The 23,967-nt window shown below is 38.8% G+C and overlaps 1 long non-coding RNA gene and 1 other non-coding gene across 2 annotated transcripts; both read right to left on the bottom strand.

Annotated features, from left to right (window-relative positions):
* Window positions 1-1,748: 1,748 nt before the first annotated feature.
* On the bottom strand, window positions 1,749-1,821 carry TRNAK-UUU. Its single transcript has one exon. It is a non-coding gene; the product is annotated as a tRNA-Lys (tRNA).
* A 21,078-nt stretch (window positions 1,822-22,899) lies between these two features.
* LOC115925436 lies at window positions 22,900-23,489 on the bottom strand. Its single transcript, XR_004064717.1, has 3 exons — window positions 23,307-23,489; window positions 22,957-23,262; window positions 22,900-22,919 (listed from the first exon to the last, which is right to left on the bottom strand). It is a non-coding gene; the product is annotated as an uncharacterized LOC115925436 (long non-coding RNA).
* Between the last annotated feature and the right edge of the window lie 478 nt (window positions 23,490-23,967).

Genomic DNA, 23,967 nt, shown 5'->3' with positions numbered 1-23,967 from the left:
TTAATAAATGAATTGATTTCAATCTTAATTATAATTCTCCAACATATGAGTATTACCTTTTCGTAACAAGATTTTATTTCATAACTTCTGAAATTCCATGCCAATATCTAATTTTAAGGCTATGGATTCTATAAATATGAATCCCTGAAAAGTCAAGAATATTCATTCCACCCAAGAAGGTTAACTGTTCAGAGGGTAATAGACCGATTGGCACACTGACCCCGAATATCCACAGATCTTCAAAACATGTAGAGGTCCCACTTACATTACATTTTGAAATAATCACTCCTGCATCGATGGAGGTGCTACATAAATAGCCTTTGTTTCCCCTTTAATTTTATGCATGCGCATGCAGGTGTTTCATTTACGTATAATGTTATTATTATTAATTATTAGGAATTGTTATCACCCAACGACACGTGCTTCACGAATAAAATACTTCCACCTGTGTATCACGGAGTGCACTGCTTGTGCATAAAATGAATAATGATTACGTAACTTTCATTAGCACATAATTTTGTCTCCTTTATAATGTGGTCTGCAATGACCTGAGCTCATGCTCATACTGCAACTATGAACTGGCTTGTTATAATGTAGCATTGTTCGTATGATGAAAAACATCGTAACATATTTATATCGTTTTACTAGGAGCTTCATTCTTTAATTTAACGATCGAAGGTATACTAGCTTATGCATTTCTGCAGCAGAAAAGCGACTTCGTTTACACGAGCGATAAAACAGAGCGCACCAGCATATCTGACGCTCTGTACCATATAAACAAATTGCAATATTTTTTATATTCAGGATGCAATGAAAGTAAAGATTTTCTGAATTCCTGGTAAAAGGTCAAGGGTCGATCATGCTGATCAGAGACATGTTGATAAAGGTTTTATACGAATGAGCAAGGATCTGTTATGTAATGAATATGGGGGGAATGAATGGAAAAAAGGGGGTTACCTCGCTAGTCGTAAAGATCGACCGCTAATTCATGAGGACCGCTATTCATAATATGAAATGAGGGTCGATATACATAATACGTATAGCATGAATAGCGACCCTCTTCCTCGATTATAAATAGCGGTCCTTATAGGAATAACGGTGCGAGCAGGCCCTAATATACATGTAGACAGCTATAGGGTTTCGATCGAAATAACATCAGAATTGATCTATGCCACTTGATCTATTTCAAGCGGTTGTTTGTAAAAATGCAAGTACAAGGACGCTGTTGGGATGGGCTTCGGAGGAGGGGGCGAGCGGCTGGCTATTTTCCGGGGGAAAGAGAGAGGGGGAGGTATAGGGGGATATGGAGGGAAGGAGATTGAGAGAGGGAGAGAGAGAGAGAGAGAGAGAGAGAGAGAGAGGGAGAGAAGGGGAGAGAGAGAGGGGGGGGGGAGAGAGAGACAGAGGAGAAAAACCTGATAAACATACTGCTAAATTGATCTTTTTCTCATTTAAACAAAAAACAAAAAAATGCCGGCGGTCATCTTGAAAAATAGCCAGACTGTCTTGAAAAATGTACCGAGCGGCCATTTTGATGAAGAAAAAAAAGGGCCTCCTCCTTCCTATTTTTCAAAAAGGCAGGACGCCAAAAAGTTTTTTTTTTTTTATTTGGCCTAAATTATAAGATGGAATAAAAACGTTGCTATAGCAGCAAGCATTGAGTAAATCTATCAATTTAGACAATATATACCTAACAAAATTAGATTTTTAGTATAATACGTGAACAAAATATCGAAAAATAATGCCTACGCCCGATAAGGGACTTGAACCCTTGACCCTCAGATTAAAAGTCTGATGCTCTACCGACTGAGCTAACCGGGCTTTAGCGCTCAGCATGGCGGTATTACTGTATAAATATCAAGTTAGACACAAGATGGCGCTCTTGCATGTTTCAGTTCTAACTCTATCTAAGTTCTAACGTCTTCTTATTTTTAGGTTTATTTCGCACAAATAAGTTTTTAAATCATTACACCCTAACCAAAGGAACCAATTAAGACTCTTATATTTGTGTTATAATGCTAATTCATGGTAAGACACCTAATTAGCGGAGAAAAACACTTCGTATTTGTCGACGCGTGCGACGGTCAGTAAATACAGTAGCGTAATGTCCCATGTATTTATTTCTGTGCTTGTGTTCAGGCTTACAGCATGGACCATGCTTATACCCTGCTTACAGGGAGATCTCCCTGTAAAGACACTCCAGCAAAAGCATCGAGAGTCAATGCTAATGCGTATTGACCTTTAGCATTGAACTACGTGTTAATAGGCAGAATTTGCAGCATGAATAGTCAATATACATACAATACACAAATGCTCACAATTATGCCGATGTGGTTGATCGGCAAGTTTGACAGCTAGTAGACTTAGCCTACAATTTGAATTTTTAAATTATTTTTTATTAAAGTACGTTTCAACTCGATCTCTATCGCTACCCCAAATTACCTGTAAAATGTCATAGTTGATTATAATTAGTGAATAGTGTCGAGTTGTGCTCAACCTCTATTAATGAGAATAACACTAGTGAAATGTTGTTTCGCCAATATTTTAGCCGTTTGCATAATATTGCACGTACGTATTACGTGCTTGCATCGCTGTTCTTTCCTCCCCAGGGGCGATCTACGGTGGGGGGGGGGGGGGGGGGTGAGGGCAGGCGAGGATCCACGGCAGGGGGGGCCGGGGGGGGGGGGTGCGACGCGGGCCTGGACCTAAATCGCCGCTAAATACTTCCTTTAAAAATTGGACCAAACAAAAAATAAAAGGTGCTCTTATAACCCCCCCCCCCCCCACCGCTTATTTACCGGCTGGCTGAGTAGCAACTAAATATTTTCTCACGGATTGCCCCCCCCCCCCCCCCCCCATCTAGCCGTCTGCATCCGCCACTGGTTAAACGGGTTTAAACACCCCCCCCCCCCCTTGGGCTGCCAAGAAAAAGAAACAAAAGTCAAACATTTTTTGTTTAAATTGAATTACCGGGGCCAAAATGTTTATGTTTTATTCTTTATTGCTCACCCACCCCCCCCCCCCCCCCTCGACGATTTGTCTGATTGTTCGGGAACGCATATATTATGGATGGCGCCCCGCCGCTCGCTGACTTTTTTCTTTTAAAATAATCTTTAAAAAAAAAAAAAAAAAAATGAAATCGGACCTACAGTTAAAAGATCACGTGACCTTTTGTCTTTGCATGTCAGCCCGAAAATCGCTCATTTTTGTGATTTGTGTACAAAACATATGGAAATGTCTTTTTTCCTAAAAAAATAGATCAAACATTGGTTTAGTGGGTCTTTTTTAAAGGTTAGGTGATTGTTTTGGGATTCAAAATAGTTGAATTGTAGTAAGAAATAAAATAAAACAATAAAAACAATAAAATACATAAGTTAAAAAAACATGGAAATACATAAGAAATTATCAAAACAAGAGATAACATAAGGAATAAGCTGACTCTTCCAAGTTTTGTTGTCGTATTATTCTTCCTAATGGTCTATTATGTAGTGAAAGAGAATGCTTAAATTTGAATAATATATGATTTATGGGTAAAAATGTGATTTTATGACCTTATTTGCATAAATTACCATAAATATGCAAATGAGTGAATTTTTCAAAAAATTGAAATTATCATATCATTCTATACACTTCACTTGACATGCGTGCAAATTTTCGCGGAGATCGGCCGTTTCACGGCCGAGATCTTAAGGGGGGCCATAATGCCCCCCCCCCCCCCCCGCCGTACTAAGACCTCAAATAGCCCGGCCTTTTTAGGGTTAAAGAATATCAATTTCTTGTTAGGAAAAAAAATCAGCGTGTCCAAATTATTTAACCCTAATAAGGCCGGGGGCCATAATGCCCCCCCCCCCCCTCTCCCCCGTCGAATTTTTGCCTCATGTCTCCCGCACATTTTGCTACCAATTTTTTTACGAGGGGGGGGGGGGCGGCTATATGGTTCGGGTGTTAGGTGACAAAATATCATCATAATTCTCACAAAATGTGCGTGTTTTGTTTTGTTTTGTTTTATTTCCACTTTTTCATATCAATACAAAGAAACATACAAATAAATATAATGACTAACATACACAAAAATATAATGGATAACATGTAAGTTTGACAAAATATATTTCTAGTTAAAATAAAAGTTTCTTACATAAGGAAAAAGCAGGAGACCACATTTCGTAAGCATAAATGCTAGTGATGACCGTGGCCTCGGCCGAGTTAGCAAAATAAAAGAACAACCCAATGGCACGCAACTGCATAAGTGAAGTGATTAAAAGTGAGCATGGCTGAATTAAATTTGAGTGAAAATAAAAAAACATATTTAGTGAAATATTTCGTGTTGAGAAGTGCATTTGTGCATAGTGCAAAACTTTAGCTTGGTTGAACAAAAAGAGACTAATACCGTGATATTAATGATGTGTTGGTTTCAGTTACGGGTGATAATATTAAATGTATGTGCGTGTGTAAGTATATTCGCCCCCCAAAAATTGCACATTGTCATAAAAATATTAATAAAAAATAAATAAATAAACATAAAAGAAAATAAAATTACCTTCTTATTCAATATACTTCAATCTATCACCATGCTAATTTTCGCATTAATTGGACCTTCCTAGGCCGAGATCATATAGGGGGGCATAATGGCCCCGACCCCGGCCGTATTAAGACCTCAAATAGCCCGGCCTTTTTAGGGTTAATACAGTCCTTTCGAGTGTCCTCCAAAGTTGTGTGTTACTTAATAGGTTTCAGACAAAATATTAAGTTTTAGCCCATTTCGATAGCGCATTAGCCAAACAGCGCCATGAAACACCCTTTCACTTCATTTAAAGGTAAAGGCCATTTTTGGAAACGCCCCCCCTCTCAAAAAATGAAATGGAAGCTCTTGTTACCAATCATGTGAAAGAATATGTTTTGACTAATACGTGATGATACAAATTTTGCCGAGAAATCGCCTTCTAATATATATTTGGTCAATTATTATATCTATTTGGACCTGATAGATATCGCGCACGTGTCACGTAGTACCATAAACATCTTTCTGTGTACAGTGCTTGTAACTTTACCAAGACTCGGCCAAATTTCTTACCATTTTGATGACACACCAATTCTTATATTCTAGATTTGATTTGAGTATTTATTTTCCACTCAAATATCCACAAATTAAATGACATTATAAACCATACAATAATACAATATATAACAGAACAAATGAATTATACAAGTAACGAAATACTGACAAGTATGTTCGTAATCAAATAAATTTACAGAGTACATTTAAGTTTGAGAATAAGACAAAATATTTTATATTGCTTGATTTAACTGATGATCAACCTTTTCTGATCAATTCCACAACGTTTTTTTCACAATGCAATCGCATGGCCATAGCTGCATGGTCTTTATCTTTAAGGAAATGGGAAACCTTAGAAAGCCTTAAAAGTTTAGAATAAATGTTTTCTGTTTTTATTTTTTCTCAATATACAACTTCTAGACCTTCCTCTCTTCTCTACCCTTGCTTTTCTTTCTCTTTTCTTCTTCTTATTTTTTATTAATTTGTTCCTCTTCTTCTTCTTTTCTTTTTCTTTTTCTTTTGTTTGTTTGTTCGTTCTAAGTTGGTGTGTGTTTTGTATACTGGTGTACTTGTTATGTGTTTAAGTGTTGTGTGGGGCGGGGGTAGTAGATGTTCTCTAGCTCTTTCTCTTTCTCTTTTTATCATTTCTCTGTTTTTTAAATCATAATCCTTCTTTTTCTCTGAAGGAAATTTAAGAGGATAAAAGAATATTGTGGAAAAGACAAGAAATAATTTGAAATTGATACGCAAACTGGTCGAGGAAATAGTACAAACTTTATTTTCGATTTTTTTTTTTAAAATGTGAAATTATAATTTTGTTTAGGGTCTATGTGAATATTTTTCACCTGTAAATGTGTAACTTTATTTGTAACCTTGTATGGAAATGTAAAAGTTCACTTGCAAATTTATTTAGACCTATGTGAAGATAATTTTGTTATTTTGTATACAATGTTATAAATTATGTACAATTTTCTTTATGAGGAAAGGGAATAAAAACCTATGAAAACAAAAATCCTCTCTAGAGTCTATAGAGAATTATCGACAAATCTCGATATATTTCGATAGCGCATTAGCCAATCAGCGCCATCATCTCTATAGAGAATTATCGACAATTGACCAATGGAACGACAGGATTCTATCGAAATATGAGGATCTAGGAGAAAGTTGCGGCCCGCTCACGATCACTCTGCGAACGCGAACCTAACTCTCATAATTCTCACGCGTAATCAAAATCGCATGCGGTACGGAAAACTAATTACCGAAGAGTGATTGATCTCGGGATTTTCCTACTCTAATCGACTCAAATTTTGTTCGGGTTTGACGGGAAAAGTCCTTTCTGTTCAAGTTCTGCATTTTCAGTGAGTACCATGTCATTATTAATCATTTAATGGCAGAAATTTGAAGATTTCTGCTCCTATTTTTGTGTAATGTCCCACATCTGACTAACTCCGGGAAGCTCCAACACCGGCGCCGCAGGCCTTCGGCATCGGCGTCGGAGCTTCCCGTGTTCATGTTCAAATTTCTAGATGTAATGTAGTCTAACTCTAAGTGAAAGTCAACATTCCTCATGCGCAACGATGCCGATGGAATGCCGATAAAATCACACTCCCCGGATAAAAAGTATGCAAAATTCAGTAGAAATTGGAGAAATCTGACAATTTCATAAAGTTATTTTAATAGAATTGAGTGCATGCAGCATGGCCATGGATGATGTCTGATTCTGAACTCTGTGACTGTCTCTGATGCGATGAGCCAATAAATAATGAATCAAATTATTCAGCATGTTATGTATTGTTATTAAAGGTTACAGGAATCAAATAATGATTAACATAAATTGTTTTTACTACAGGCCATGATTCCAGTGTTCAAATCACAAATGGAAGGGCGATGGAGACGGATCCCTTTTGATATCGCGTATCGGACATGACAGTGGGGAGGCATTGGTAGTGAGGAGGGAACGGCGAGGAATGGGCTAAGCTACGTTCATCCAAAGTCTCCTACTAAGCGGGTAGGGCAGATGCAGTGGGGAGAGTGCAACACCTGGGAGGAGATGCATGAAAACTTGGAAGCATCTTCTGGCCGGGCCGGTTCCGAATTCAGTTTGGACAGATCCGGTTAGTAACTTATAATTTATATAACCATAACCTCTCTACTAGCTGATGTTCATTAGATATCTGATAATATTGTATGCATTGATCACTCATCAGCTAAAATGACAATAGTGTAGTTACACTGACAGCAAAACATTTTTCATTTGCATATTCCAATGAATTCAATGTCATGATGTCCATCTTATACTCAAACTAAAAAATCAGAGCATGGCTTGTAAAATGTTATTGTGGCTAGTTAGAAATAGGGAAAAGTGAATACAGGAGAATGAAACATTGAATTTAGCTTTGAAAGTGGACTGATTTTGATCATACAGTGATAAAACATGTAATATATCATATGTGGGCAGAGTATGTTCAATATAAATTTTAACTTTGACTGTGATGTAAATATGATGAATAAGCCAGATTATTATCTATATAAGTCTTTCAAGTGGTAAAATAAAATTGGTGTATTCAATATCTTTAGCGCAGTACCTGGATGACTGACCATTGTTGTTTTCGTATTGCTCAGTCATCCGGTAACTTTGATATCATATCGATATCACACACATATTCAAATTTTGTTATTTCGCTAGTCAGGCGCAAATAATCTAGATAATAATAATAATATAATATTGTATGGCTTTGTTTTCATGTGATGCTCTCGCTAAGACAATATTAGACTCGTCTTTGACTGCTCCAATATTGTCATAGCTCGAGCAATATATTCTTGTATCACACTCAAAGCCATCCAATATAATATAAGTATTTTATTCCATATGCAGAAATGAAACCTTTCTGTGGCTGGCTGAAAATGCCCTTGGCTCTATTGCATATATCTGGTGGCCAGTTCTACAGAGAACGAGTCGTCTCACTTGGATTCAAAGAATAACTGGGTGAACAAGATGGCCCCGGTGAAGTATCTCCGGCTGTTCCCGAAGGACAATGAGGCAATTTCTGTGAAAGCAGGAAAGAAAGGTAGGTCACTGTCTGTATAATTCTGTTGACCCTCACAGTACCAAGCCACTAAAAGCCCATCTATAGAGTTATTACACATCGAGTGATTTTAAGTTGGGTGTTAGTGTTAGTGTTTAGAGCAGTCAAGAGCTCTTAAATCGAGCTAAAAATTTGCTGATGAAAATAAGAGCCTGATACTGATATCAATATCGACAGCTTAACACCACCGTGGCACTGTGACATCGCCACATCAGACAATAATTTAGCGTCGTTCGTGCGCTGACTATTGTGCAGTACAACACTAACACCAAACTGGAAGTCAATATTTGCTTAATCCCTTGGTGCTAGTGTTAGTGAATAGGACATTTGTATGAAAGATATTAACACCAGCCACAAAGGTCGGTTCAGCCATGGAGCTACTATTCACCAGACATCAATTTTGCAAAATTGATACATCACGGATATTTCCAATTCCGTTTAACCGCCAGTCAAAACCGGACGGTTTTTATGGTTAAACGATTTTTTTTTTTTTTTTTTTTTTTTTTTTTTTTTTTTTTTTTTTTTACCGACTCTGTCGGCAACTTTCATTTAACTGCGAGGTGCATTTAAAGGGGCCGATTTGTGCTTGTGAACTTGTCACAAATAATAGTAACAATGTTGTTTTTAGAAGATCATTAATGTAAATTAAAAACAGTAGAGGACCTAGGACAGAACCTTGTGTAAAAGTTGGATGAATTATTATTATAAACTACATATTGAGATGATGAGATCTATTACAAAGATTACTTTCAAACCAAGATGACAGACAAATTGGAGTGTTGTTCTAGTTTTGGAGTGGTGAGTCAACACACAGATTACTGAGCTGGGAGACATTGCCAGGCATAGTGCCAGGTGGAGGGGCATAAATCGAAACTTTAAAAAAAAAAAAAAATTATAAAAAAAAAAAAAAAAAAAAAAAATTAAAAAAAAATCGGGAAAACGAAACCGTCCAATTGAAAACGGAATCCGCCATGGGCGGTCGGATACCGGACGGTTAAACGTTTGACTACAGCAGGAAGTTGACGATATTCAGAGGTCAAAGCCTTAACACGAGCTGATTTCCATTTCGGTGTTTAGGGCTGATGTTGGTGTTTATTTAACACTAACAATTACACCAGCCCTAAACACCCAACTTGAAATCACTCAATGATGCACCTATGGCATGTTACTGAGAGGGTGAACAGTGTTTTCTGTTTCAAAATGGAATTAAATGTTGTCAGTCATGAGTCATTTTATTGTTCTTTCACATAAATGAAAAACACTTCAAGTCATTCCTAAATAGTATAACATCTGCTTCACACAATCGGGGGGGGGGGGGGGGGGGGGGTGGGGGGGCTTGTGGGGTTATTTATCACCTTAAGTGATATATCTATACCTGTAGTTTGCACAATCAATCTAACATTACATTTTGAATTTATGGAAAGCAAAACGCAAGAAAAGGTACTGTTGCTTGCCAGCATGGGACTTACAGGCCTTAAATTAATCGACGGCCATCGACGGCCAGGCCGTCGATGCCCCTATGACTGGCCGTGGTGCCCTCCCCAAAAAAGATAAATTCACGGCCAAAAAGGCCGTGCCCTTTTTTTCAAACTGGCCGACGTGCCTTTTTTTCCAACTGGACGTGCCCCTTTTTCGAAATTTGCGCTCGTAAAACCACCAATTGCGCCCATAATCATCTAAAACTAGACGGCAAGGCGCAAGTGTTTTCCTTGAAAATGCGCCCATAAATTATTAGAAGAAATCACAAACAGTTTGCTGCCCAATCTCCGTGTAAAATTGTATACACAAAAAATCGGTCGTAAAAAAAATCGAACCATATTCCATACCTTACCTGGCTTACCATGTCGCACGCAAGTATGCCAAAACACGTACATTTTCGCAGTTGCGAGATCGAGTAGGGGTCGAGTTTTTCGCGGTCGATTTTGTTTTGGTGGATCATATTAGCTGAATCTAGACCACTAATCGCGAAACTGAAATCAATTTCCATCATGATTGCCGCAATTTTATAAAGTTTCCATGAATAGAGGTATGAAATTAAAGCCTATTTTGTGATTATTTTCCAACATCGCCATGTTTACGTAATTTTGATAATCATTTCTTCAAAGTAAAGAAAATCACCATGACTGACGCTGCGCTGCAGTTAACTCCAGGAGGCTCCAACACCGGCACCGCAGGCGCATACCTGTGGCGCCGGTGTTGGAGCTTCCTGGAGTTACACTGCGCTGTGCAGTGTGTGACTTCAGCTGAGCTAGCTGAGCTCGAATCAAAGAGTTTTGACACTTTGAAATCTGTTGGTTTGCATCATTATTGCCGCGATTTTAATATAGTTTCATGAATAGATGTACGAGACCTGAGCTTAGAATTGGTAAAAGTATTACTAATGTCTAAGTTTTTAAACGACTGTCTGATTTTCTTGTGAAAATTTTACTTTAAAAATGATTATCGAAATTCATGGCCAGAAATAATAACAATCTAGGGTCTATTATGTCACAGTTCTTGCATCAAATCAATGCATGAAAACTTAGTTATTGAACTAGAAAAAGGGGTTTCTTTTTTAATAGGCAAATTTTATGAAGCAAGAAGCCCAAAACCTTAGCCTACTAACAAATCTCAACAAACTGTAGACCCCCTATGAATTAATGAAAAAGTAGCCCCAGAAAAAAGAGCCCCCGAAATGGAAAAAAAAGCCCCCGAAAGTTGAAAAAGTAGCCTGAGAAAATTTCCAAAAATTTGAAATGGAGCCCCGAAATGAAAAACTTATTTTTTCCTTGGGTTGGTTAACACAACAATCAAAAAGATAATTTCTTCAAATTTGCTCCTACTACCAGCTACCGAGAGTGTGGCGGAAGGTTTGTGTGTGAGGTGCGATCTCGATTTGGGATACCCGGTAAACTTGCCAAGTCCTTCTGACTTTCGATGTTTGTGAAATTTACAATTTATTTATTCATTTGCTCATCAATATTTTTAGTTACTTTAAAAATATGCAAGTTTGATGTTCTTAATCAATCTTTCCTGTTGATATTGTTGAGCTTGAAAAGTTATTAAATTGATCGTTCTATTCACATTATGAAATTAACATTGTATCTTTGAACTTATAATTAGATTAGGGGCCTAGTCTATCTGTTTTTGGAAAATTGCCCCTGGTTTTTAGGGAATTGCCCCTTGCTCTGGTAAATTCGCGTGGGCAAGGGGCAACTTTAGAAAAAAAAATTGCCCCTTGCTCCTGGCTGCTTAAAGGTATTACAAAGTTTTGGTATGGGGTCATGAATTTGGTTTAAATTAACATATTGGAAGCATATGCGTTCCTACAATATTCATTGATCGTTGTCGCGGTTGAACTCGAGTCTAAAGTTATGAAATTATAAATAATAAACTCTCTGTGTTGTATAGCTCCCTCTCAAGGTCAAGATATTAATTTAGCTATGAAACCATGTTTATTGACTAAATTCGAACGATTATCTATTCCCGTTTAGAAATTATACATCACAACTACATATTCTGAGATTTTCATGGTCGCAGCTAGCATTGTACGGCCATAGGCGCTATTTGAAATTTATCAAAATTTACCGGGAGCACCGGTAAATTTTTATATTCAATTTTTCTTGAAAACAGAAGTGTTTTAGGGGCTAATATTTTTAGTGCTTATAATACATCCACAGGGGCATCCAATTATATCAAAATTGTAAAGATTCACTATCCACCCAATTTTCAAATTTCCCAAAACTTTGTATTACCTTTAATCTAAGGCTTGCGGGGGCTGCCGCCATTGTTTGTATGTACCGTAGACCTCTATACATTCTGTGAAGAAGCTGGTGCTAAAAGTCATGGGAAATTGATTCCGCACAAGTTTCATAATAAAATACACATGACATCTAACAAAAATAGAATCAAATTTTTTTTGGCCTCAATGCCCTTTTTGTAAAAATATTTTGGCCTTGGTGCCCTTAAAAATATGAGGTACTTTAAGGCCAAACTGGCCTTGCCCTAAAAATGACGAAATTTAAGGCTTGGACATACTTTCTTCATTTTACAATACACAATACACCTCTATAATAATAATAATAATAATAATAATAATAGTGAACATTTATAATGCGCCATGTCTGTCAAAATGACACTCTTGGCGCAGTTGTGTGGAAGTTGTATAATTGTGGGCAAGAATTCAAGAAAGAAAGTAAAATACACGTAAGTTACAGTTTAACATACTTCAGGACATAATTTGCAATAATACAATAATACAATACAAAGCATATTACAGTAAATCAAGTAGTAAGGGTAGTACTATTCTATATTGAGTATAAATGTACAGCTTTTTTAATTGGTTGAAATCAATATTTAAAAAAATAACATTTTGACTACCAGTAGGACCTTTTTAACTTTTTATATATGTCTTTCCTTTTAATATTTCTTGGTCTTTTTATTTTCAGCATAGACCAACCCCGTTGGGAAATCAACCCCTGCAGTACAGTGGAGACTTCACTCGACTCTACCACTGAGTGTATATCCCGCAGGTTTGCACCCAGCACCTAATTCTGCGGAGACTAGTCATGCTGTAGGAGTGCCTTCAGCCACTGTTCGGAAGCCTGAAGCCTGCTGAGCTAGGACATACCTGCCCCCCCCCCCCCTAAACCCCAGCTTAAGTCTCCAGTACCCATCTGTAAGTTAGTATATTCATTGTTATAAATCTATTGTGTGGAGGAAAAAAAATTAAAATATGTCTGTCTGTCTGTCTCTCTATTATATCTCTCTCTTTCACTCTCTTTATGTGGTCTTTTTACTTCTATCACATGCTTCATATTTGTTTTCACTTTGTGCAAAGATTAGCTTTTGATGATTGTATTTATTGTGTTTGTAAAAGTAAGGTATGTATATTTGAAAGCCCCACTGAACTACTTATAGCTACTTATAGCTACTCTATATAGCAAACAATGCCTAATCAGTGACCGTTGGTCCCCCATGGTCCCCTCTTTCTTATGTTTTATTGAGAGCTGATTTGATGAGATAACCACCCATCAGTGACTATGCAGGGAGGTCTAAATCCCTCCTGGCCAAACTAGTGCAGATAGGCTTTAAAGGTTTAAAGCCAATAACAAATTATTGTTAATTGTATGTATTATGTTGTAAAAGGCTGGTGTAGAATCAGTATCATTTTCGTCTTGTTTCATTTGGGACTACACGATATCTATTCAGTCCGGATAGATATGATAATTTACCAAACATATCAATTACCGGTAGTAGGCGGTTTCCAGGCAAAATTTGTATCATCACGTATTAGTCAAAGCATGTTCTTAAACATGAATGGTAATAAGAGCTCAGTTCCATTTCATTTTTTTGAGAGGGGGGCGTTTCCAAAACTGGTCTATACCTTTATTTAGAAAAAGATCAATAAAATATATATATTTTTCTTTTCAGGGACATTAGCCAATGAAGTCCTCTTCCAAGTGTACCTTCTGGAAGGTGTAGCCAGGTGGAACCAGAACCGGGTGGAACCAGAACCGGGTGTAACCAGAACCGGGCTGTAACAGCACAAGGTGTACCCAAGGAGGAGCCCCTCAGTTACAGTCAATCACTGCGCAGGGGAAGCCACAAACAGTCTCGGTGAGGCTATCTTCGGCAAGAACATCCTGCCATTCTTCAGATCTCCACAGAATTATGTACGGAGTGACAGTGATCTGATTAGATTTGGGGTCAAAAGGTCAAATGTTAAAGATCACAGGTATTATTATATGCATGAAAATAGATTGTTCTTGATAGAATGCAAGAACTATGTACTTGTGCACTATTAAGAAGGTGTCGGTGAACTGATTAGATTTTGGGTTCATTAGTTCAAAGGTCACAGGAGCCATTATATGCATGAAAGTTGCTAATTTGTGATGGTATGCCGAAGCATATATATTTAGACTCCGCGCTGTCGAATTCCATCTAGTTATCAATGTTAAAAACAATGAGTGATTTCAAGTTCGGTGTCGAAAGCTGGTGTTGGTGTTGTGAGAACACCAACGCCAGCCACAACACCGAACTTCAAATCAGGCTGTGTTGGGATTGACCTCGGGCAAATTTGACCTATTTCCGGTAGTCTGTGTTGAGGGCTGGTGTTGAATGTCGGCTAATCTGAGTATAGCGGTTGGTGTTGACGATTTACATGTAATTTTCCAATACACCAACACCAGCCCCTAGGGATTGGGAAATTCATGAATTCAAGTTCGGTGTTGGTGTTGCAGAATACTGCAGGTAACTATGCGGATATACGCAGATATCTTGCACGAATCTCACGATCATGCCAAGGTAAAAATCCATTGTAAAAATCCATCGTACAGTCAAGACAGTTGTAATTCATGGAAGCTATATTTGTTTTTCAAGAGAAATTATATTTTATCTAATGATTTTTTAATATGACTTTTGATATTTCGATATGATGTAATTTATTGGATTTTCTGAATGGATTATGTTTATATCGCAAGAGTAGGACGTCACTCAGTGTTGAGGCTGGTGTTGAGCTATCGATAACTCGCACATGTGATCGGTAGCGTCCTTCTTAACTGACCGTCGGTGTTGGAGCTCAGTTCAGCAGCCTTTCCACGCTCTCAACACAACACCGAACACCGAACTTGAACTCACTCGATATACCAATCATCACTAAAGATTATACATGTACATTGAAACTTCTTAACAACGAGGTCCTTGGGACCACGAAAATTACCTTGTTAAAATAGCTTTCTCATTATATCGTGCCCCACGACCTGAGCTACCATCTGTGGTGCTTCTCTGATCTTCTTCAGGATTTCGGCTGTTAAATAAAGAATCAAAATATAGTCAATACTACCAGAAAGATATCTATATAATATGCAACCTTATTAGACAGGTAAGCTCTAATACCAAACACATTACAAAGCACCTACAATTCCTTCAAACATTGTGATGAGGATACACTCATCGATAGTATACAGTGGATAAAGAATTTTGAAATGTGTTGTGTGTGGACGTAACTAGTATAACTGGTCGAACTAGAATGGCATAACTGGGCGGGGCTTAACGTGACCTGACATATGTATTAAATATACAAGCAGTGCGGGGCGGTTACTGCGAAGAACTTGTATTTGTTAGAACTATGCACCCCTATTTCTTTCATACATAACATACACAATACATATTGTACAAATAGGATTGGAATTTTTAAAAACCCTATTTTATGAAGAAAAAAACATACTTCAGTAATTTGGAGGAAAAAAATGAAATAATTCTGGCAAAAACGTAATGGTTAGCAGCTCAGTGGTAGCCTTAAAAGATCTTTTGTTCTCATTCGTTCGTATGAGATATTTGCTGATATGATGGGTCTTTAATTTGATGGCCTGTAGAGAACTAGCTGGCCTTATTAGACACTGGAGGGAAGTAGCTGCTATTACTGTCCCAGAGATCTGTCGCTTTATTTCGTTGTGATGTGCAGGATGTACTAGTCAACCAGGTTTACACCCTGCTCTTTTCAAGAAGTTTCCTAGGTTCTTTAGCCTGGATGAGGTGTGATTGTCTCATACACGGGACCTCCGTTTATCGTCCTATCCGAGGGACTAGCTTCTCCAGACGTAGCAATGAGACAAATCACAAGAACTTGGGTTGGCAGGCTGCCGTCTTTCTTGACTTCTGTGTACCGTCTTTGCCGGAACTCTCCAAATGTTTCATTTAACGTTTTGGGACAATATATCGCCCCCCCTACAACTTCTTAGGTTTCCTTGGTTCTTTAGCGTGCATGAGGTGTGACTGTCTCATACACGGGACTTCCATTTATCGTCCTATCCGAGGGACTAGCTTCTGCAGACATAGTAATGAGACAAATCACAAGAACCTACTGTCCCTCATGGGTCGACAGGCTGCCGTCTTTCTTGAGTTCTGCATACCGCTGTTGCCTGACCTCTTCTAATGTTTCATTTGATGGTTTGGGGCAATATATCACCCCCCCCCCCACAAGTTCTTGTGAGTTTCCCTCACCATCACCTCTCAACATTTTCTGCACTGCCTGTCCTGTTTGGTTTTGGTGTACGTGCCTCATGTTTTCCCTTAGTATTGTAACGAAAACGGGTCTCTCACTCTCTGGGTAGCGTCACTTCTTCAGTTAGAACCCGCTCTTTCTCTGTACTCGACGTTCACACAAAAATATATTGTGCAACAGACACTCTCAGATCAGCTTACAATCACTTAACCAGGGTGCTACAGGAATTTTTTTCACCACTTGCCCTGTCGGGCAAGTGGGTTTTCAATTTACTTGCCCAAACAATATTTCCACTTGCCCAAAACTTTAAAGCGAAAAAGGACTCGAGGTTAAAGCATTTATTATCTCGTAATGATAAGTTAGTGTTTTAGATAGCAAATTAATGCACATACATGTACAGTGTAACTGTACTGAATAATAACCTAATATGTCAAAGAAAATGGTCAACAAAGGATGGTTGAAGGTTTAAAAAACGCATTTTATTGATTCTCCATAAATAATCAGATTCACATGAATCTCGGCAAGGTAGAATGGTTCAAGCAGGTTTAAGTTTTTAATATTCAGTCATGTAAAAAAGCATAATGACCCTGTTGTAAAAAATATGATACAAACATGTCATTAATGGTAGCCACATGTACCATGGTGCAACATCACATGTGTGTCTGTGCAAGCCGCTGTCATTTGGAAACGTAGGCTAATTTTCAGCTGTTAATAATTTGGGTCAACTCTTCCATCAAGAAACGTCATGTAAATAATGGGTAATCAACTATTTTAAATAAAGTACGGACATTTTTATTTCATCATTCACTGCTATAAATATCATGCCAAAATTTGTAAATTCTTACTAAATAATAATATTGAAGATATTTTACGATAAATCTCGGATAAGTATGCGAAAACTAGACTAAACAACGTCGCTAAAACCATGAAAACAAAACAACAACGGCTTATATTCTGGGGGTCTCGATACTATTATCAAAATGACTCGCTCGGTCGGATCTTGAGACCGCAGTAATAAATTGAAAACGAGACAAAAACATTCATCTGATTTATATGAGCAGCGAGTTTTAAATAATATGTTCACAATCATTAACAGTCATTATGAATAAATATCAAACATTTGACTTTTTGTACTTACTAGAAAATCCCTGTTGTTTATTCCATTCCGATTCGCACGTGTTCATTTCCCTAGAATAATGACGTCATATTTGGCGTGATTCAACCAATCGGCAATCAGAGAATAGCAAAGGCCTGTCGGTGCGGCCTGCAGAGCTAGAGAGAGAGAGCGCGAATAAGCTCGCAGCTGGTACGATCGCGCTAGCTGTCTCTAGCTAGCTCACGGCCGGCCGTGCGTGGAGGCGGAGCGGCATTCATGGCTTGAAGTGTCACTGTTGCATGCGCGCTGAGCTAGCTGAGCTGGCTAGCTGTCTGTGAAGTTTTTTCGAAATCGGAACGATCGCTTTTTTGCTTCTGGATTTTGACGACGGGTAAGAAGTTGACGGGTGAATGGTAGAGTTCTTGGACACTAGGAAATTACTGTAAAAGTATCACTTGCCCGAATCGGGCAAGTGATAATTTGATTTACTTGCCCGACGGCTCAATTTGGTTGCCCCGGGACGTCGGGCAAGCGGGTTTGTCGCGCCCTGATTAACTAAATTAAGTTACCAACACAGGAAATAATATGCACTTACAGATCAAGTAATGTTTCCAAGAACTTTAATAATCTGAACTTCCAAACAAATTGAGGCACAACTTCCTTCTTCCGCAGCTCAACACAAACTGCCCACAAGATTAACCCCACGTACGCGCATCGCAGTGCGCGACGTAACCATAGCGACATCTACAATAACAATAAACAATTACAATAACTAACGCCCTCTAAAGGCTAGGTAATGTAAATAACGATTTCGTTACAGTATACTTAACCATACCATCTTTGCCGGAACTCTTCAAATGTTTAATTTGATGTTTTGGGGCAATATATCCCCCCCCCCCCACAAGTTCTTGTGAGTTTCCCTCACCATCACCTCTCCACATTGTCTGCACTGCCTGTCCTGTTTGGTTTTGGTGTATGTGCATCATGTTTTCCCTTAGTACTTACCCATACCATCTTTGCCGGAACTCTTCATATGTTTCATTTGATGTTTTAGGGCAATATATTGCCTCGCCCCCCACAAGTTCTTGTGAGTTTCCCTCACCATCACCTCTCCACATTTTCTACACTGCTTGTCCTGCTTGATTTTAGTGTAGGTACGTCTAGTTTTCCCATCAGCTTCCTCCTCTGCCTTGATGCGTCGGTACCGAGCTGTTTGGTAATGCATGGGGGGCTGGCGGGAGGCAGGTACTGGAATCTTCGGGACTGCATAAGAGCAGGAATGGTGAGAGTTAGGGTTGGTGGAGGCTGGAAGGACCTGTGGTGCAGGGGCAGGGGCAATGGGCTGCTGTATCTTCCTCTTCTTTGGTGTCTTTGGTGAGCATGAAGGGGAGGTTAGAGTTGCTGATTGATTGATTGGAAGCGGAAAGGCGGAAGCCAACGGAGCATCCAGCAGACACAGCCCTTGTTGCAGCATCCTGCTGTTTTCTCTGCGTAGCTTGTTGTTGTACCTGAAAATAGAGAAATCTGTGGTTGGAAATGATGTAGGCTTGAGTCGGTACGGTCGATCACACCAGGACCCGACCGTTGCCGTCGGGTCCCGGTTTCGTTTTTTGAGAACCGGCGCTCCGAAAAAAATAATGAAATATGTAAGAAATTGCAGTTTTGCACACCACTAAAATCAATCCACCCTAAAACTTAAGTATTTAATTGTTACCAATCGTATTCTAGCTCATCCAGAATCAATCCGAACTGCTGATATAAATATGGGTTGCAAAGCAGTTCCCCCCATGGGGTTGTTGTTGCCAGCTGCTAGCTAGCTACTGTACTGGCCGGGTCTCTCGGCAGAATTAATAAATCAGGTTGAAAGAAACATTAATGTTTGAATAATAAAACGACTTTCTAAAAAGTACTTCTTTACAACATACCGATCGTATAATTTTTAAAAGACAAAATATATATTTTTTCTTTGATTTTGAACACCGTATGCTTCTTTTAAAAGCTGAAAATGACTTGGTAATCACAAGAAGTATCGATACGGATAGCTGTTGCAATGCAAGTTCAGACTAGTCTCGGAAAAATGCGCAGTGCTCCTTGTTAGCTATAATGCGTGCCAGAACGAACCCAAACAAAGACGTGATCGTAACGAGAAAAAAAATCATTAAAAACTACTAGAGCACAATTGGAAAGACAACTACTCAAAATTATCGTAAGCAGATACATAACTTGGAGGAAGAATACAATAGTTGTCCAAGAAAAGCCACATAAATAGTGATATTTAATGAGTTACTATAGGTACAATCATTATCGGAAGGGCCTGCTGCAATATATCTAAACGTGTTTAAATTGAACACGAGGCAAATACCGCCCTCTACGGTAAAAAGCAGTATAACAAAGGATTCGAGTATTTGCAGCAGGCCCCTTGCGATAAAAATGTACCCAGTTACTCCTCGATTATCACAATTTCTGTGGCATTTCTTGGACGATTATTGAATTCTTTGTCCAAGTTATGTATCTCATTATGGTAATTTTGAGCAGTATATCTTTCCAATTGTTTTTAATGATTTTTTTCTCGTTACGATCAAGTCTTTGTTTGGGTTCGTTCTGGCACGCATTACAGATAACGAGGAGCACTGCGCATTTTTCCGAGACTAGTCTGAACTTGCCTTGCAACAGCTATTCGTATCGAAACTTCTTGTGATTACCAAGTAATTTTCAGCTTTTAAAAAAAAGCATGCGATGTTTAAAATAAGAGATAAATATTTATTTTTGTCTTCAAAATATTATATGATCGGTATATTGTACAGAAGAATTTTTTAGAAAGCCGTTTTATTATTCTAACATTCATATTTTTTGACCAGATTTATTCAACCTGCATAAATCAAAATGGCGGCTCGATTGTAGTCTTTATATTTTTGCTCGAGTTTTTTTACTTTTAGAGGCACGATAATGGCACTAAACATCGCCAATCATGGATGAATATAATGTCAAATGGAAGAATATACCAATCTGTGCCGAGGTATGCATGTGTTGATTTATTTGACTTATAAAAATGTCACTTTTAAGGGACATACTGATGATATGCGCTTTTTATAGAGGCAAGTGACAAATCCTGCGAGCTGATTTCGGGACACCGGGTCCCGACCGGTGCAAGGCCGTCGGGACCCGGTTTATGAAAATCCCGACATGACTCAGGCCTAAAATGATGTAATTGATCAATGTAATTAATGTGATTGCTTAATTAATTTGATAATGCTTCAAAATGTGTCTGAAAAACAATAAACAAAGAAATATACAAGAAATAAAAAACCAATAAAAATACATAAGAATACAATATTCACAGTGGTTTTCACGGTGATCCAGCGCTCTGTCTCGAAAACCTGGGGGGGGGGGGTAGCCCCCCCCCCCCCCCCCCAGTATTATACAAACCTCAAATCAGCCCAGTGCAGTTAATAAAGGTAGTGTTGAGTATCTCTATTGAAACATTAAATGCACAATTTTGTATGAAAAATGGCTATAACCAATGAATTTTTTTTAAATAGCATCCTCTTGAGTTGTAACGGCTCTTTTTAATGATAACAGGGGTTTTACTTAGTCGTTTGTAATTGTGTATACTTTTCAAGCATGGTGAAGTTATAACTATTACTTTGTACCATAATGGTGCAGGTTTTGGTTACTAGGGTTAAGTTGACCAATACTCAACTATCCCTTTAATGTGATAATTTACAAGATGACAGAAACACTCTCCACAACCACAATACAAATTATCCCTTGGACTTACCATGCCTGCAGAACCCGCTGAATAATGAATGGCAGCATGTTCTCTGTTTTGTCCATTACAGTAGTATTTTTCAGGTGTTGTTTGGACCTTGATGTAAGCCTCTACGATTCTACTCCACCGGGTCTTGTTCTGGCCTTTCTGCTTCGTGCAGGTCATGAACTTATCACACAGCCGGGCATTGTTCAGGATAGTCGTTTGGACCTTGATGTAGGCCTCTATAATACGACTCCACCAGGTCTTGTTCTTGCCTTCCTGCTTTGTGGAGGTCCTGAACCTGTCGCACAGCCGTTGAACCGGTGCCTCAACCTACCTGTTGCAGTCTGGTTTGGCAGCAGTTATCGAGTCGGGTGCTCTGTTACTACTGTAAAACACATTCAAAGAAACTTAAAGATTTAGGAGATGTGTGCAACAAAGCAAAACTCTTTTATCACTTGTTGGATGGATGTCTCTGGCCAAATGAGTATGGTTAACAGTTGTGGAGGTTTTCAATATTCTTAGACAATTTGAATGCATTATTCATAAAAGTCAGAACTAATGACCACCTAATGTGTATGATCTCACAATTTAATGTTGCTTTAAAAGTATAAGAAGTGTAGTAGCAAACTGTATGTCATTAACTTATGAAATTTGGAATGTTTAACAGTCTTAAACAGGTTTTTGTTGACCTCTTATGTGCATTTATTTTTAACCAAAAAGAAGGTGAAATGGTTTTAAATGATTTACCATTCCAAAGACTGCACTCCTGGATATTTGGCAGTCTTTGGGGCTCGGAACTTATGATAACCCCAAGGATTGTGGCGCTCCTGGAAGTTGGTCCGGCGCTTGTCGTTCGCAGACAGAGCACCCCACAGGCGAATGATGTCCGCTAACTGGTGCTGTGTATGTGTCAGGTTCCCATTCACCATGGTTATCAGGATCTCTGCTAGGTTCTGTACGGCTGCATAACCTGGCAGGTTGTTGGGTCCAACAGAGTCCTGTAACAACAAATGTATGATATCTAACACATCTGAGTACCATCAATACTACTTATACAACTACTTATCCGAACCTCTGTTGTAAGCACAAAGAAGTTTTCAAAGAGTTTAAATGTTAGCTGCATGTTCAAAGTCAGCTGTCTATGCCCCACCCCTTCTCCTTTCATTATGTAGCGAGGTAGAGATCTTCCCTTTAAACCATGTGAACCCCCCCCCCCTCTCTCTCTCTCTCCTATTTCATCATCCTCTCTACTGGAGGTCAGCAAACTATATTAAGATAATACCTGGTCATTTCCACTAGTACAAATATTCCAAGAATAGGATCTTTGTAGATAATGAGAATGCCCCTTATTTTATTGGAGTTTAGGTCCATTCACATGAATGAAAGGTTAGGATTAAATCTGTTCACATAAAAAAGTAACATGACCTATAGTAGACAAAGCCCCTATTCTACCAGTGTTACCAGAACTTAAGACTTAGATTTATTTACCCCAGGATTAGAAACACAGAGAGAGGAAGTTAATGTTGACAATCTTTGATTATAAGCAAACATATAAATTGTCCCTCTGCCTCTGCGGATACCAGTTTGGGCTGGTGGACAAAGCATTTGTTTTCTTGGAAAAGGAGTTGAGTCAGCGCAGGAAGTATAGCAGGGATATACCCAACTGTCCAATGAGCCTTTGTATTTTCTACTCCTTCCCCTTATTTTTACTTTCGCCCAATCAGAATGTTAGGATAAATTGTTCAGGACGACTGTTCGAGTGTCCATCAAGTGTTATGCCCGCCCAGTCACCTACTGTAATTATAATGAAATAGTGGAGTTTAGTGTAACAGTATTTTGTAGGAGGAGATCTCGGAATCGAGATTGTGAATATGTAATGAGGTATAAGAACCCCCTCCCTTGCATGCAATCCTCACTTGGAAACCCCCTCACTTGGAAACCCCCACCTAGCTGAACCCCTCTCTTGGATCCCCCTCTCCCCACCTGGAACCCCAACTTCTTCTAATTTCATCTACTAATAACTATACGCCCTGCAAGCAAGTTTGGACTTTGGAGAAGTGAAGCAACAGTTTTGGTTGACCTTCTACGATATATTCTAACAAAGAGCAAGGGTGTCAGGTTGTGACCATTTCATGATCAGCAGAAAGCAACAGTTAAATTGAAACAAAGCTTTAGAGTTTAAGCTAAAGGACTTTCACACAACCATCAAAGTGTCCAAGTAAACTTCCAGTTTCGTCCAAGTCAACTTCCAGTTTCGTCCAAATCAACTTCCAGTTTCGTCCAAGTCAACTCTCAGTTTTGTCCGAGTCAACTCTCAGTTTCGTCCAAGTCACGTTCCCGTTCCCGTACCCCCCAAGTCACCAAGTCACGTCCAGCTTCGTTCCCGCCAAGTCCAGTTCCCGCCAAGTCACGCCCAAGTTCGTCCCAGTCGCGTCTCGTCCCAAGTCAAGTCGCGAACAAGAAATAAGCAAGTAACTACCGCGTGCATGTAAGTCATCTTCCCCTTTAACATTTCTTCTAATATCCTCCCTTTCCCTTCCCCTAACGTACCTGAAAGAGTTGATGGTGATATTGTGTGTTTTATGTGAACGAATCTAAATATTTCGTCTGTAGTTTGATGATTATTTGAAGAAAGTGTAAATGATTTTAATAAAGTAAATAATTAAGTGACACATAAATCAGCCTGTGTCCGTGCCTTTTGTTGTCTTTAAAGAATCCTGTAGTTAATCTAACTTAAAGGTGGTCCCATTTGTGTAATTATCTGCCCGGGACGGAGTGGTTGCCCCACGGACCCATCACTCCCTCCTCATGCATCATGGTTTGCCCCTTTAATTGGCACTCCAAAGGTGTTTGGGTTAGAATTATATACTTATTTATATTTTTGTTCTTGAACAGAAAACAAATCTGAAATGCATGGTTGCTTACATCAACAGTATCAGTGTTGGTTGGCAGGTCCTGCGTGTCTGTTGGGGGATCCATGGGACCAGTATCAGT

Source organism: Strongylocentrotus purpuratus, unplaced genomic scaffold (genome assembly GCF_000002235.5).
Source record: "Strongylocentrotus purpuratus isolate Spur 01 unplaced genomic scaffold, Spur_5.0 spur5_scaffold_18, whole genome shotgun sequence".
Classification (NCBI taxonomy): Eukaryota; Metazoa; Echinodermata; class Echinoidea; order Camarodonta; family Strongylocentrotidae; genus Strongylocentrotus; species Strongylocentrotus purpuratus.
Note: the sequence above shows the minus strand (reverse complement) of the source record. Positions and strands in the feature narration are given on the sequence as shown.